This window comes from Emydura macquarii, unplaced genomic scaffold (genome assembly GCF_026122565.2).
Source record: "Emydura macquarii macquarii isolate MOO-44397 ecotype Brisbane River unplaced genomic scaffold, CSIRO-AGI_Emac_v2 contig_3287, whole genome shotgun sequence".
Lineage (NCBI taxonomy): Eukaryota > Metazoa > Chordata > Testudines > Chelidae > Emydura > Emydura macquarii.
Window position 1 is genome coordinate 3776633 of NW_027133424.1, and position 13265 is coordinate 3789897.

The 13265-nt window shown below is 52.5% G+C and overlaps 1 long non-coding RNA gene across 1 annotated transcript; it reads left to right on the plus strand.

Annotated features, from left to right (window-relative positions):
• The first annotated feature begins 676 nt into the window (after window positions 1-676).
• Window positions 677-2009, plus strand: LOC137142951 (uncharacterized). The gene is made up of 3 exons (XR_010917059.1): window positions 677-764; window positions 1532-1674; window positions 1840-2009. It is a non-coding gene; the product is annotated as an uncharacterized lncRNA (long non-coding RNA).
• The last annotated feature ends 11256 nt before the right edge of the window (window positions 2010-13265 follow it).

The window sequence follows — 13265 nt, forward strand, 5'->3', positions numbered from 1 at the left end:
TGGCTAGGGGACTTTGTGAAAATTAAAGGCACTGAGTGATTTTTAGGCACCTACAAGACTTGGGGGCAGCTGAGCAGGGTTTTGTGAATCCCAGTGGGACCTGAATCTGGGATTTTGGTGCCTAAAGTGGTAGTTAGGCACCTAAATCCTTCTGTAAATCTAGCCCATAGTCGCTCTGTGCCTCTATTTCCTATTTATAAAATGAGGACAATGATGCTTCTTCTCTCATCTATTTGTATTGTAAGGTCTTCAGGGCACGGGCTACCTCTTACTATGAGTGTGTGCAGCACCCAGTATAATGGGGCTCCAGTCTCGGTTGGAGCCTCTGGGTGTGACTATAATATAAATAATGGTAACTTACATGTGGCGAGCACCACCTCCCGAAGTGTTTTACTGACTATCCACAATGTATTCAGGAATCACTCCATGCACATCCCAGCTCCACTGAAAGGTGGCTATCTCTGGGGTAGAGTGCAACAGCTGTCTAACAGCACACAGCAATAGTATAATATTTTGGACAGGCAGTGAATAGCCAGTTGACTATGCAGTGAGAATGTTAGGGAGGCAAAATATAATGTGATGGGGTGTATAAACCCTGCACTGGCTAACCAGGGGTTAACAGGAGTCTGAGCACAATTAGGCCAGTAGGTGGCACCTGGAGAGGTATTAGGCATAATTAGTGATCAAACCCAGCTGGGGAGAAGCTGAGTTTTCACAAAGGAAGAAGCACAGGACAGTGGGCAACAGCCAGGGAGGAGACCTAGGTGAGAGGTGGCTAGGAGTTTCTTTCCTGGGGCCAAAGGCTGAGGTTTGGAGCCAGAAGCCGAGGGTCCTGAGCCAGGAGGAAGCCTGGGCCAGACAAGGGGTATTTGGCCTGGAGTTTGGGGAGCTGTACAGAGAGAGGAGTACATGGTCCCTGGTAGCAGGGAGTGAAAAACATATAAGGAACAGGAGAGCTTTAGCAGGCTGAGGAGACTGCCCAGGGGAAGGTTTGGTAGGAAGAAGTCAACGGAGGTGGCAGCAAGGAGTGTGGTGAAGTGAACCTTGAGTGCCTGTCCTAAGGTCCCTGGCCTGGAATCCAGTAGGGATGGGCCTGGGTTCACCTACCAGCCACTAGTAAGGTGGCATGGAGCCCCTGGGAAGGGATGTGGATTACTGGAAGTCATGAGGAAAGGGTACATGGGCCCCTCAGGCCAGAGTCAAGGGCAGCAGACCAGATAGAGTGATTGGCTATTGGTTTTTATTGGACCGTCTGTTACTCTGGAAGGGGTGGGACTAAATGTGATGTGGCCAGAGGACTGAGTCGCAGGGACCAGAGTGGCTGTTGGGAGGAGATGCTAGAGGAGGAGAGCTGGCTATGTCCTTCCCTGGACGTGAAGGGGTGTGACAGTGGTGTGTCCCAACTAGGGTTAGGCCAGGCCACTGAGATTAACAACACTGCTATGGCAAGGAAGGGTTGCAGTGAAATGACAAGGCAATAGTATGGCTTCCTGTTGTGGACTGAGACCTTTGGCACATGGCTCTGTTGCAGAAACATGCAAAGAAAGCGATGGCAGCATCCACACAGGTGTGTAAACTACATGGAGAACGACTGGTGTAGTCAGCAGCACTATCAGGGCATAGGAAACGGGCCAAGGAAGATGCTGTCTGTGTGGAGAAGAACCCAGCACACTTGTAAGTACAAAACTGTAACAATATCCTAAACACTTAAGGTGGATGTTTTCAAAGCTGCCTAGGGGGTTCCCTTTACAATTAATGGCAACTGGGCATCTAGCTCTTTAGGTAGTTTTAAAAAAACTCAGAATCTGTAGTGACTATATTTACTGGTATATGTTACAGACCACGCTAGATGCACACAGCTGGTGTTCCTTTGATATCAATGGCGCTACAGTGATTCACATGTTCTGTCGTTCTGGCTCCATGTCTTTAGAGGGCTCTGTTTTGTGGACAACATTGTTACTTGCAATTATATTGGAAAGTGTACTGCTCTCATCACTAAAGTTAAGTATCCCTGATTTCTAATGTATATAGATCAGGAAGTAGGTCTAGTGCTCAGAGCAGGAGCCTAGGGGTTATGGCTTTTTCTCCTAATTCTGATAATGATTAGCTTCATGGATGTAGGCAGACTATTTGAGCCCTTTGCCTCAGTTCACCATGTGCATATGGGTATAACAGCCCCAACCTCTCACTGATCCAGTGGTGAAAGTTTCCAAAGTGCTTTGAGAATCTCGCTGCCCTCTCCTTTGCAAGTTCTGTTTACCTCCTGCAGGTAACTGAGACTGAAAACTTTTGCAGCCAGTGCAAATATTAATAATTAGATGCCTATCTACCTGACTATGCTATTTACTGATGGGCTGTCATGCTAGACAAGAAGCAATGAGCCTCTGTGAATAATGAGCCTCTGTGAATAAGGTCTAGAGATGATCAAAGCCAGAGAGGGAGATAGTAGAGAGGAGTCTGAGATCCAAACTGTCCCAAGTTTGAGAGTCTTCAAAGTCAACAGTGTTAGCAATTTTTCTGCTGATCTCTGTAGCAGAAGCTGCCTGCTAACATGCTTATTCCTAGTAGCTGGATCCAGTGGTAGATAATGGAGGGGGTGTAGGGAGGGGGATGCTGCATGTTATGGCTTGCTGAGAGAACAAGGAGTCCAAACCCCAACTAAAAGTACCTCAAGTCACTGCCTACAATGGGGAGGGAAAGAGGAGATGTATCTATTCCCCAATACCAAGAGCCTTATTGATGTAAATGGAGTGGTGATAGCCTGGACTGTCTGAAGTTCTGTCCCATGTGTCCAAACCACCATCCACTTTCCCGGACCTTCCCAGAATGCCCTATGCACCAGTCATCAGCTGTCAAACCTCCAGCTTACCCTCCTAACGACCTCTTTCTGTGTCATCAATATTAAAATCCTGCAGTACTCTGAAAATTGGGGTTTAATGTAATATGAAAATAAATAGCACAAAGGAGGCCATGCATATCTTCATTTCCTGGTTGTATTGGATAGAAACTGCAGAGTATGGATTTGCTTGAGACTGCCATGCAAATTCCAGTTTGTTCTAGGAATGAGAGTTCTTTGCAACAGGATTTTGGATCAGTTTGCTTCAGAGTACACTGGGCATTATCACTGGCAATTCTGCAAAGCTTCTTCAGCCTTGTGAAAAGCTCTGTAATAATAATGTAGTGTTTTATCCTAATAATTCTCGCACTGTCCCATTGCTCTAGGGTGTGCGTGGCTTTCAGCCTGAATCGAGACTTTAAATCTGCCTTGTTTGTTTTGTAGTATTAATGACTAGTAATGAATCGTGCCTTTAGATAAATGGTACAATGAGCTCTTGGGACTTGTATACAGCTGACTCTAGGGCAGCCAAGGGAAGTCTCTTCCAGACAAGGGACTTTCATGAGGATTCAGGAGATCTTGGTTTGACTCAAATATGAGTAGATCTATGGCCTGTGCCATGTGGCGGGTCAGACTAGATAAGACTTGGTCTATGAATCTACAAACTAACGCAGGGTTGGAAGAGAATGATCCCTTAACTTAAAGATTCTCGTGTGGTGTTAGTCATCCCCAAGAATCAGTTACCCAGATAAGTAACCGCTTTTTTTTGGGCTAGTTTAATGGAGACCAGGAAAAATATAAACAAAGCTAGAGTGGGAGCAAAACTAAGCATTTTGGGGTAGCTCTTATTTCAGCACGAAGACAGCTTGTGTGCTGAGATCACCACCTACCCTGCTGATCAATCTGGTCTCCTTGTTTCCGTGTGCTTTTTCCATCTGTCTGCATCCACTTATTGTCTCCTGACTCTTGGACTGTAAAATAGTTCCTGTCTGAAAGGTCTTTTTGTTCTGTGTCTTACAGTGCCTAGCACAATGGGGTCCTGGTCCATGACTGGCGCACCTAGTCTTTATTGCAATGTAATCATACAAGACCGACATGTTTTAGCAGGTTTGCAGTAGGGGGCAGGGGAGGAGAGCTTTGTTTGCTCGCTACAGCACTTCATTGAAGCCAATGCAAGTCCTGCACTGCCCAGCCTGAGAGTAGAATTCAATGGTGTGGATTGTGGAACATGTCTTGAATCTCTGCAAGCTTGAAACATATTTGTAAATAAATGCAAGCAAAAAAGCTACCCTCCACCTGCAATGGATGTGTTTTCAAGCAGCAATGCCTTTTAATGACTTATAATGCAACAGATGAAAATTCTATGCATATTATCACATGCTTCCTTGAGAGCAGAAACTCTCTCATGTTGGATATTGTGGAGATGTAACCTCCTGGAATAGTATGCAATATACACATTTGGTACCTCCACATCTTATACCTATCCAATGCAACTCCACCCCCCAGCTATTTGGCCTGTAAGATAATGCCATACAACAATATTAATACTTGTATTATATATTTCACGTGAAAAATTCATGTTGTTGAAAATAACTTTCCCTGGATTTTTCAATAGGGTCTCTACAGGCACATCACGCTGTCCAGTATAATGGGGAGTGGATGATAACTAACAACCCTGCATCCAGACAATGCAGTCATAGCCTACAAGTGAGAGTGATCATTGTTAGTACTCAATTCACTGCATTAGATTACATGTCTATTCTGACTGGGCCTCAACATTGTGTAAAACTTGGCTCCCTAGGCAGACCCCTTGTGCATCCATACAGAGTAAGGACTCCCAGGTACTTCAGCTGTTCCCATCCCTAGCTGTAGCACTACTAAAAGCTGCATAGCACACGGGAGCGAATCGGTCTTGCAGCTGAGTTAAAACCTGTGTCAGTCTGAGGTCTTTAGGTCAATGATTAAAACATGGATTGGTCCCACTGGAATTACATTAACCCACTTTGTAACCATTCTTGCTCTATTTCTGGGCTGTCTTGCATCATATGGGATGTGGCAAAGTTATTTTGATCTTTTACTAATTACCCCAACCCCTGCTATTGTCTCAGCTTCTGGCATCTTATGGAGAAATTATGAAAACTCTACTTATTGCAAAAGCCTTTTAAGAAATTATTCCCACTCATTTAGAATTTCCTGCTCTAATAACTTCTATTTTAGTCCTTCACTTTGGGTCTCTGGTCCATATGTTTTTTTTTTTTTGGTCCCCTCCCATCCAAGAACAGCTTGCCAAGTCTGGCCACTGATAGTCTCAAGTTCAGCCACTTAGACATCAGAGAGGGAGAGAGGAAGGCTGCTTTTCTATGGATAAAAGGGTGGTGTACTGAGCTCAGTTAGGAGCTGGTGGTGACCTTCACTTCAGAGGATGCCCTAACTCTGACTTGTGCTCCCAGAAGTCACTGAGCTGGGGGGGAGGGCTTGTCTCTGTTCAGCTATCTCCTTTTGTATAGAATGGTTGGTATATAATGATGTTACTTTCTTGGATCACTAACTTGGGACCTCCCCAGGCCTGTACATCAGCTTTTTGTCTCATGGACCATTCCCACCAGATCTAATTCTCCAGATGCTGTATGCAGGTGTCATTGAACCCTTTGAGTTCTCCTTTGAGTGCTTGCTCATGTCCATTCCAATGTAGGTGAGTGCACGCCACCGTGAATGGATTCCCGGAACATTTTTCCCCTCAACAGACCACGTAGGGTCATCTCTGGTGCCCCCTGGAGTGCCGTGCACATGCCGTGGTATATGAGGCACTGCTGACCCTATGGCCCCTCAGTTCCTTCTTTCCGCCCGTGATGGTTGCTGGAACGTCTCTTGCTTCTCGCAAGTACCATTCCCCTTGTTGAACTTTGTTGTTGTTATATAGTTAGTTAGGTGTTAAGAACTGTTAAGTAGAATAGTTTAGTGATAGAATAGAAACCCTCAAGGGCTTAGGGGGGCCGGGCCATGCCCAGGTCACCTGGCTGTAAGCCTTGCGCTTCTTGCGGCAAGGCTTTTCCACATAGTGACCCTCAAGATTGCTGCCTGAAGGGCCTGGGAGAGCAGCACTGGAGGGAGAAGTGCAAGATTTGTAAGGCTTTCAAGCCTAGGACTCAGAAAGAGTGGGTGTTGGCGGGCCGCCCAAGTCGGCCCTGTCGCTGCGGCCCTTCCTCGGGTCCTGTCTCTGGAGGAGGCCACAGTGCCGTAAAACAAAGAGGAATAGTTCACTCTCAAGCAGTCTCTCGCCCCGGCCCCAGCAGGGCGGGCGAGTGAGCAGTCTATTCCTCCGGCCCTTAGGCTGGGCGAGCGAGTAAACAGTCTATCGCCTGGCCCTCAGCAGGGCAGGCGAGCAGTGGTTCTGCTCTTGGGAGTGGTGTGCAGGGTGAGGCTTTCCCAGGGGCTAGGGAAGGGGGGAGGGGGACGCAGGCCCACCCGTCTCCACTGCGTCCCAGCCAGGGCCCTAGTAGTGGCAAAGGCATTTGCCACTGGGTCAGCGGGGCTCCTGCCGCAACACACTGACAGGGTTGCCCCCAGACGCAGCCACTGCCTATGGCTGTCCCTGGGCTACTTTCTCCCCGTACCCCAGGTACTTGAGTCTCCATGGTCGCCGGGGTACTTCGTCCAGGTAAGGCCCGCCAGTCCCTCCTCGTCCACAGGCGGTAAGGCGGGTAGCTCCTCGGCGAGGGGCAGCTCCTCCAAGTCATAGGGTTCCGGAAAGCGTGCAGCCTCCGGCAGCTCATCCAGGTCTGGTCCTGACTCGGGGGCTCGGCGGCCGGCAGTTCCTCCAGATCCTGTCCGGCCTCAAGGGGCGTTACCCACCCAGGTTGTGTCGGGGCCTCGGTCTGGTTCAAGGGTGCTGGTCCAGTCCCCTGGTTCAGGTCCCAGGGTCCAGTCCCTCTGGCCGGGTTATATGGTCCAGCTACAGGATGGCCCTACCCAGTCTCTAGGGCCGGCTTGGCCCAGTGTTGGCTGGAGTCTCAGCTCCGGCCTAGTCCTCTGCCAGAGGGGCAGCATATCTGCCTCCGGCGGCTGTCTACCCCAGACTGAGCTCCTGGGCCTGTCTCTTATACTGTGGGCTGCTTGGGAGGCTCCGCCCCACCTTGGCTGATTGGGCAGCTCCGGTAACCCTATTGCGGCCCGGCTCCTGGGTTGCCGGGTAGATTGGCCTTCTGGGGGGTCCTCTCTTGTCCAACCCTGTCACTGCGGCCCTTCCTTGGGTCCTGTCTCCGGAGGAGGCCACAGCGCCTTCCTACAGTGGGACATTAGGCTGAAATCCATTTTGATGGAAGCAGTGCTCCGGCTGGCCTCCGAGCTGCCTCATTCCACCTCGGCACTGAGCATCTCATCAGTGCAGAGCGCACCACCGGCTCTGGAGTCAACTCGGCACAGGGAGGCATCTCTGATGCCGAAGAAAAATAGGCAGCAGCGCACGGGAGTGCACACACTCCCCTGCACCACCGGTACGGGCAGGGTCGAGTGTGGAGGTGCATCAGCCACGGCCCGTAGAGCTTGCTCCGGTGCCTGCATCTCCGGGCAGGGAGCCCCCTCCAACTCCTGGGGGTGGGGGAGTGCCCCTGCAGGTGCTGTTGATGCCGGAGGCTTGTCAGGCGGCAAGAGCCCTGATGGCCTTGCCCACGCCTCTGCCCTCCCCTCCGCTGAGGGAGAGAGAGCCGGTGTCCTGGGGCAAACCCACGCTGGGTGTTCGTCGTCGTCGTCCCCCCCCCCGTCCCCTGTCCCCGCCCGAAGGCTGGTTGAGACCCCTGCAGGGGTAGAAAAGTCTCCCACCGGATGGTCACAGAGGGTAGAGAGTGGAAGCTCCCCTCTCAGCTCTGAGTCCCGCTCGTCGAGCAGATCCTCCCCGCGGTACCTAGGTTGGCCCCAGATGCCGGAGGCAACGTGGACAAGGCAGTGCCACTCAAGTGCCACCTTGCGGCACAGGGACCGTTCATGCTCCCAGCCCCTGGAACCAAGCCGTTCACCCAGGCAGCACCGGACCCGGTCACCGGTGGGGAGTCTGGCACCGAAGGGCTCGCCCACCCCAGCATGTTGCAGATCCCAGTCTTCGGAGTCGGGTTCGGCACCACGAGGCTCCCGATGGCACCGCTCCCGGTCGCCTAGGGGCAAGCGGTACCGGAAATTGTTGGTGCCAAGATGGGCTTCGTCCTCGAGCTCCTCGGAGCACACCTCCTCACATCTGCACCGTTCGAGGAGACGGCGGCGATCCTCATCTGCCTCCTCGGAGTCATTGAGGGGTCGGTCCCTGGCACAGAGCGGCACCAAGGGCCGGAGACGAGCTCGACATCACCGCTCCAATGGCTGCGGGTCCCGGAAAGGCAAGGACGCTCAAGGGTCCAGCTGACATCACCAGGAGGCTCATCAGCCGATGACAGCCCTGGGTTGGCCCCAGGGTCCCAGGCAATGGCCCTAGTGGGGCCCATGGGGGTTTCATATGGGGCAGGGGACAGTTTCCGTCCCATCCTCAGGGGTGCAGTCGGTGCCCCACGCACCAGACAAAGAACATAAGGGCCGTTCCTCGGACAAAGAATTGGACCAAGGGGAGGGACCCTCCACGGGGGCACCCCATCTCCAAGGGGACGAGCGATTGCAGTCATCATCCTCTTCCCCAGATGAAGCAGCCTCCAGGGACCATAGGGCGCTGCTGAGAGACTTCAGGGCACACCAGGAGCTTCTTAAAAGGGTGGCCTCTAATTTGAACCAGGAGATCAAGGAACTAGCAGAGGAAGAGGATACCCTCTTTGGTGTTCTGGGGGCAGAGGGCCCATCAAGGGTTGCCCTGCCAGTTCATGACAGGGTCCTTAAGCTTGCTAAGGCCCTGTGGCAATTGTCAGCCTTGGTCGCTCCTACATCCAAGGGGACCAAAAAGAAATATTATGTCCCTGCTGAGGGGTTTGAGTTCCTCTTTACACACCTGGCCCTGGGAACCCTGGTGGTTGATGCGGCCAATCAGCGGGACAGACGGGGGTATCAAGGTTCCACTCCCAAGAACAAGGACAACAAAAAACTGGACTTATTTGGGAGAAAAGTTTATTCAACTGTGGCATTACAGTTCAGAATTTCGAACCACCAGGCCCTACTGGGCAGGTATAACTTTAACCTCTGGGACTCCCTCAGGCGGTTTGCTGAGGCATTGCCCCAGGAGCAGGCGGTGGACTTTGCCACGGTCCTCAATGAGGGGATCACGATGGCTGGTGTGGCACACCAAACCGCCAGTGACATTGCAGACACAGCAAGCAGGGCTATGGCCTCTGCCATCACCATGAGGTGATATTCATGGCTGCAGTCCTCGGGGCTTTCCCAGGAAGTGCAGCAGTCGATTCAGGACCTCCCCTTTGATGGGTCGGGCCTGTTCTCGGACAAAACTGATGAGAAGCTGCATGGCCTTAAGGATTCACGGGCCACGATTCATTCCTTGGTCCTCTATACACCCCAAGCTTTGAGGTGACAATCGCGGCCACAGGCACAGCAACAACCTAGGCCAGCGCCTAGGCCCTTTCAGGCCAATGGGGCAGATACAGAAATAGGGGGTTCGGACACCGTAACCGGCCTCTTAGCTCGTCCCCAGCCTCCCAGCAAGGGCCCCCCAAATTCGGGCAATAGGAAGGGGCAATTTTGATGGTGTGCCCGAGGGTGGCACCCCTACCATCTCCCTGGATCCGCCCCGTCTTTTCTTGGACAGACTAAAGCCCTTTTACAGGGAATGGGAAAACATTACGTCAGACTGTTGGGTCCTCGAATAGTTATCCAAGGATACGCCCTACAGTTCACATCCCACCCCCAAGCAACCCCCGTCCCTTTTCAGGGACCCCTCTCACGAGCAACTTCTCTTACAGGAGGTAATCACCCCCTTTGACCTGGAGGCGCTGGAAACGGTTCCCCAGAATGAAATAGGGAGATGATTCTATTCCAGATACTTCCTTATCCCCAAGGCAAAGAGGGGGCTGCGGCCCATACTAGACCTGCGCCGCTTAAACAAATTCATCAAGCGACTCAGGTTCCACATGGTCTCCTTAGCTTACATTATCCCTGCTTTGGATCCAGGAGATTGGTATGCCACCCTCAACCCAAAGGATGCATACTTCCATGTATCTATCCTTCCCAGCCACAGGCGCTTCCTTCGATTTATGGTGGCTGGTTCCCATTATCAATTTGTGGCCCTGCCCTTTGGCCTCTTGTCTGTCCCCCAGGATATTCACCAAGTGCATGGCGGTAGTGGCTTCCCCCTGAGGTGCAGGGGGGTGCAGATTTTCCCTTACCTGGACAACTGGTTAATCCAAGGCAGGTCCAGGTCCCACGTCCAGGACAGTGTCCCCCTCACCTGCACCACATGCAGCAGGTTGGGTCTGCTCATAAATGAGCAGAAATTGACTCTACCCCCGGTGCAGCACATAGAGTTCATTGGGGCCACTCTGGATGCTTCCCAGGCCCGAGCCTTCCTCCCGCAACCTCGGTTCGAGGCTATGGCTGCTATTATCGCCCAACTGCACTGGTGCCCCACGACGACAGCCAGGCATTGCCTACAGCTGTTAGGGCACATGGCAGCCTGCACATACCTGGTACGGCTGGCTCACCTCAAACTCTGGCCGCTCCTGGCATGGTTGGCCTCGGTGTATGTGCCGAGCAGACGCCCCTTGAACAACATGGTCACGGTCCCCCCATCAGTCCTAGTCTCCCTGAACTGGTGGAGAACCCCCGGGGCAGTGTTAAGGGGCATCTGCTTCAGGGATCTGGCCCAGTCAGTCACCCTGATCTCCGATACCTCGGATGTGGGGTGGGGAGCCCACATCAGTGCCGACCTGGGCACTCAGGGGCTCTGGACAGAGGAGGAGAGGCACCTCCACATCAATGTAAAAGAACTCAGGGCAGTCAGACTGGCATGCAAAGTGTTCCTCAGGTTCCTGACGGGGAGGATGGTGCAGGTGCTGATGGGCAATACCGCAGCCACGTTTTATATCAACAGGCAAGGAGGGCGTGCTCCTCGGCCCTCTGTCAGGAGGCCATTTGCCTGAGGAACTTTGCAGTGAGGCACGACTTTCACTTGTCTGCCTCTCACCTCCCGGGGGTGAGGAACGACAAGGCGGATCGCCTCAGCAGGTTGTTTCTACCCTGCTGTGACTGGTCGTTGCACCTGGAGGTAGTGACTTCCATCTTCCGCAAGTGGGGTGTTCCCCAATTGGACCTGTTCACGTCATCCTGGAACAAGAAGTGCCCGAGGTTTTGCTCGCTCCGGGGTCACAAGCTGGGCTCTATATCCAACGTGTTCCTCATTGAGTGGAAAGGGGCTCTCATGTATGCGTTTTCCCCCCCCCCCACCACCCATTTCCGCTCCTGCCCAAGGCCCTCTTGAAAATAAAGCGGGACAGAGCGGACATGATACTCATTGCCCTGGCCTGGCCGAGACAACATTGGTTCAGTATGCTGCTGGACCTGTCAATCGCCCCGCCAGTGGAGCTCCCGAGACGGCACAGCCTGCTTTCCCATCTGAACCTGGACTCCCTGCACCTCATGGCCTGGAGGCTCTGTGGCTGACGGAGGGGGAGAGAGCCTGCTCGGTGCGGGTCCAACAAGTTCTTCTGGGCAGCAGAAAATCTTCAACACAGGTCGTGTATCGGGCTAAGTGGAAGCAGTTTACCTGTTGGGTGGAGTCCCGGGGCCTTCCGCCAAGCCTCTCTCCTATCCAGGCGATCCTGGAGTACCTGCTCCAACTAAAACTCCAGGGTCTGGCGCTGGCCTCCCTGAAGGTTCACCTGGTGGCCATCTCAGCTTTCCATCAGCCGCTAGAGGGGAGATCCCTGTTCTCCCACCCCATGTCGGTCAGGTTCCTTAAGGAGGTGGAGAGGCTTTATCCACAGGTCCATTACCTGGTGCCTCCCTGGGATCTCAATCTGGTCCTCTCCAGACTTATGGGGCCCCCCTTTTGAGCCCATGGCTTCATGCCGTATGCTTGTCCTCTCTTGGAAGGTAGCCTTCCTGGTGGCCATTACCTTGACTAGGAGGGTTTCCGAGATTAGAGTTTTGACCTCGGAGCCCCCCTACACCGTATTCTATCAGGATAAGGTGCAGTTGAGACCTCACCCAGCCTTCCTGCCCAAGGTGGTCTCCCAGTTTCTTTGTAACCAAGATATTTTCCTTCTGGTGTTTTTTCCCAAACCACATGGTTCGTAGGAGGAGTGGAGATGGCACTCACTGGATTTGAGAAGCGCCCTGGACTCCTACATCGACAGGACAAAGCCCTTCCAGAAAATGACGCAGCTCTTTGTCGCAGTGGCAGATCGGATGAAAGGCTCACCTGTCTCCTCCCAGCACATCTCTGTGTGGATCACCTCCTGCATCAAGTGCTGCTATGAGCAGGCAAAGGTGCCGCTTCCCAGTGTCATCACAGTGCACTCAACCAGAGCTCAGGCCTTGTCTGCGGCCTTCCTGGAGCGAGTGCCCCTGCAGGACATCTGCAAAGCTGCCACCTGGTCGTCGGTGCACACCTTCACGTCCCACTACGCCATCGTTAAGCAGGCGAGAGAGGACGCGGGTTTCGGCAGAGCCGTGCTGAGGACAGCTCACCGGTAACTCTTACCCACCTCCAAAGTATTGCTTTTTAATCACCTATATTGGAATGGACATGAGCAAGCACTCAAAGGAGAAAACAAGGTTACTTGTTGTTCTTCGAGATGTGTTGTTCATGTCCATTCCACACCCACCCTCCATCCCCACTGTTGGAGTTGGCAGAAAGAAGGGAGTGAGGGGCTGTAGGGTGGCCAGTGCCTCATATACCACAGCATGTGCACGGCACCAGAGCCGTCGTGTGAGGGGAAAAAAGTTCCAGGAACCCGTGCACGGGGGCGTGCACTCACCTATATTGGAATGGACATGAGCAACATATCTCTAAGAGCAATAGTTACTAGTAAGTAACCTTATTTTTCAACTGTCTCTGGTTATGAGGCAATGACGCTTAGTCAGCAGTACCATCTAGCATGGCAGAGATCATGGCCTTGTACTGCTATCCTAAAGGAGGACTTTACTCTGGGACCCTATCCCTGGAGAACAAGAGGAGCAGTTGAGATTTGCTTTCATCTAATGTGGCTAAAACTAGAGAGAGATCCTAACCAGAACCCCACATCCCTTCTGTGTCCCCAAGTTTTGGGAGGCACCAGACAGGGACTCAAACAGCACTGTCGAGGCCTGTCTCTCTAGGATGAATTTAAATCAAAATACCTGATCTGAGCCCCTTTGTGGGGTGGAATAGTCTGCATGTGGTTCCAGACATCATGGCTCAGATTTCTCTTCCTATGGAACCTGAGCATCTCCAGGCCTTTTCCACCCTGCCTCTGAAAGTGGAGAATGCAGTGAGACAGGAGCGTGTAAGCTGTTTGTGGAGAGAATC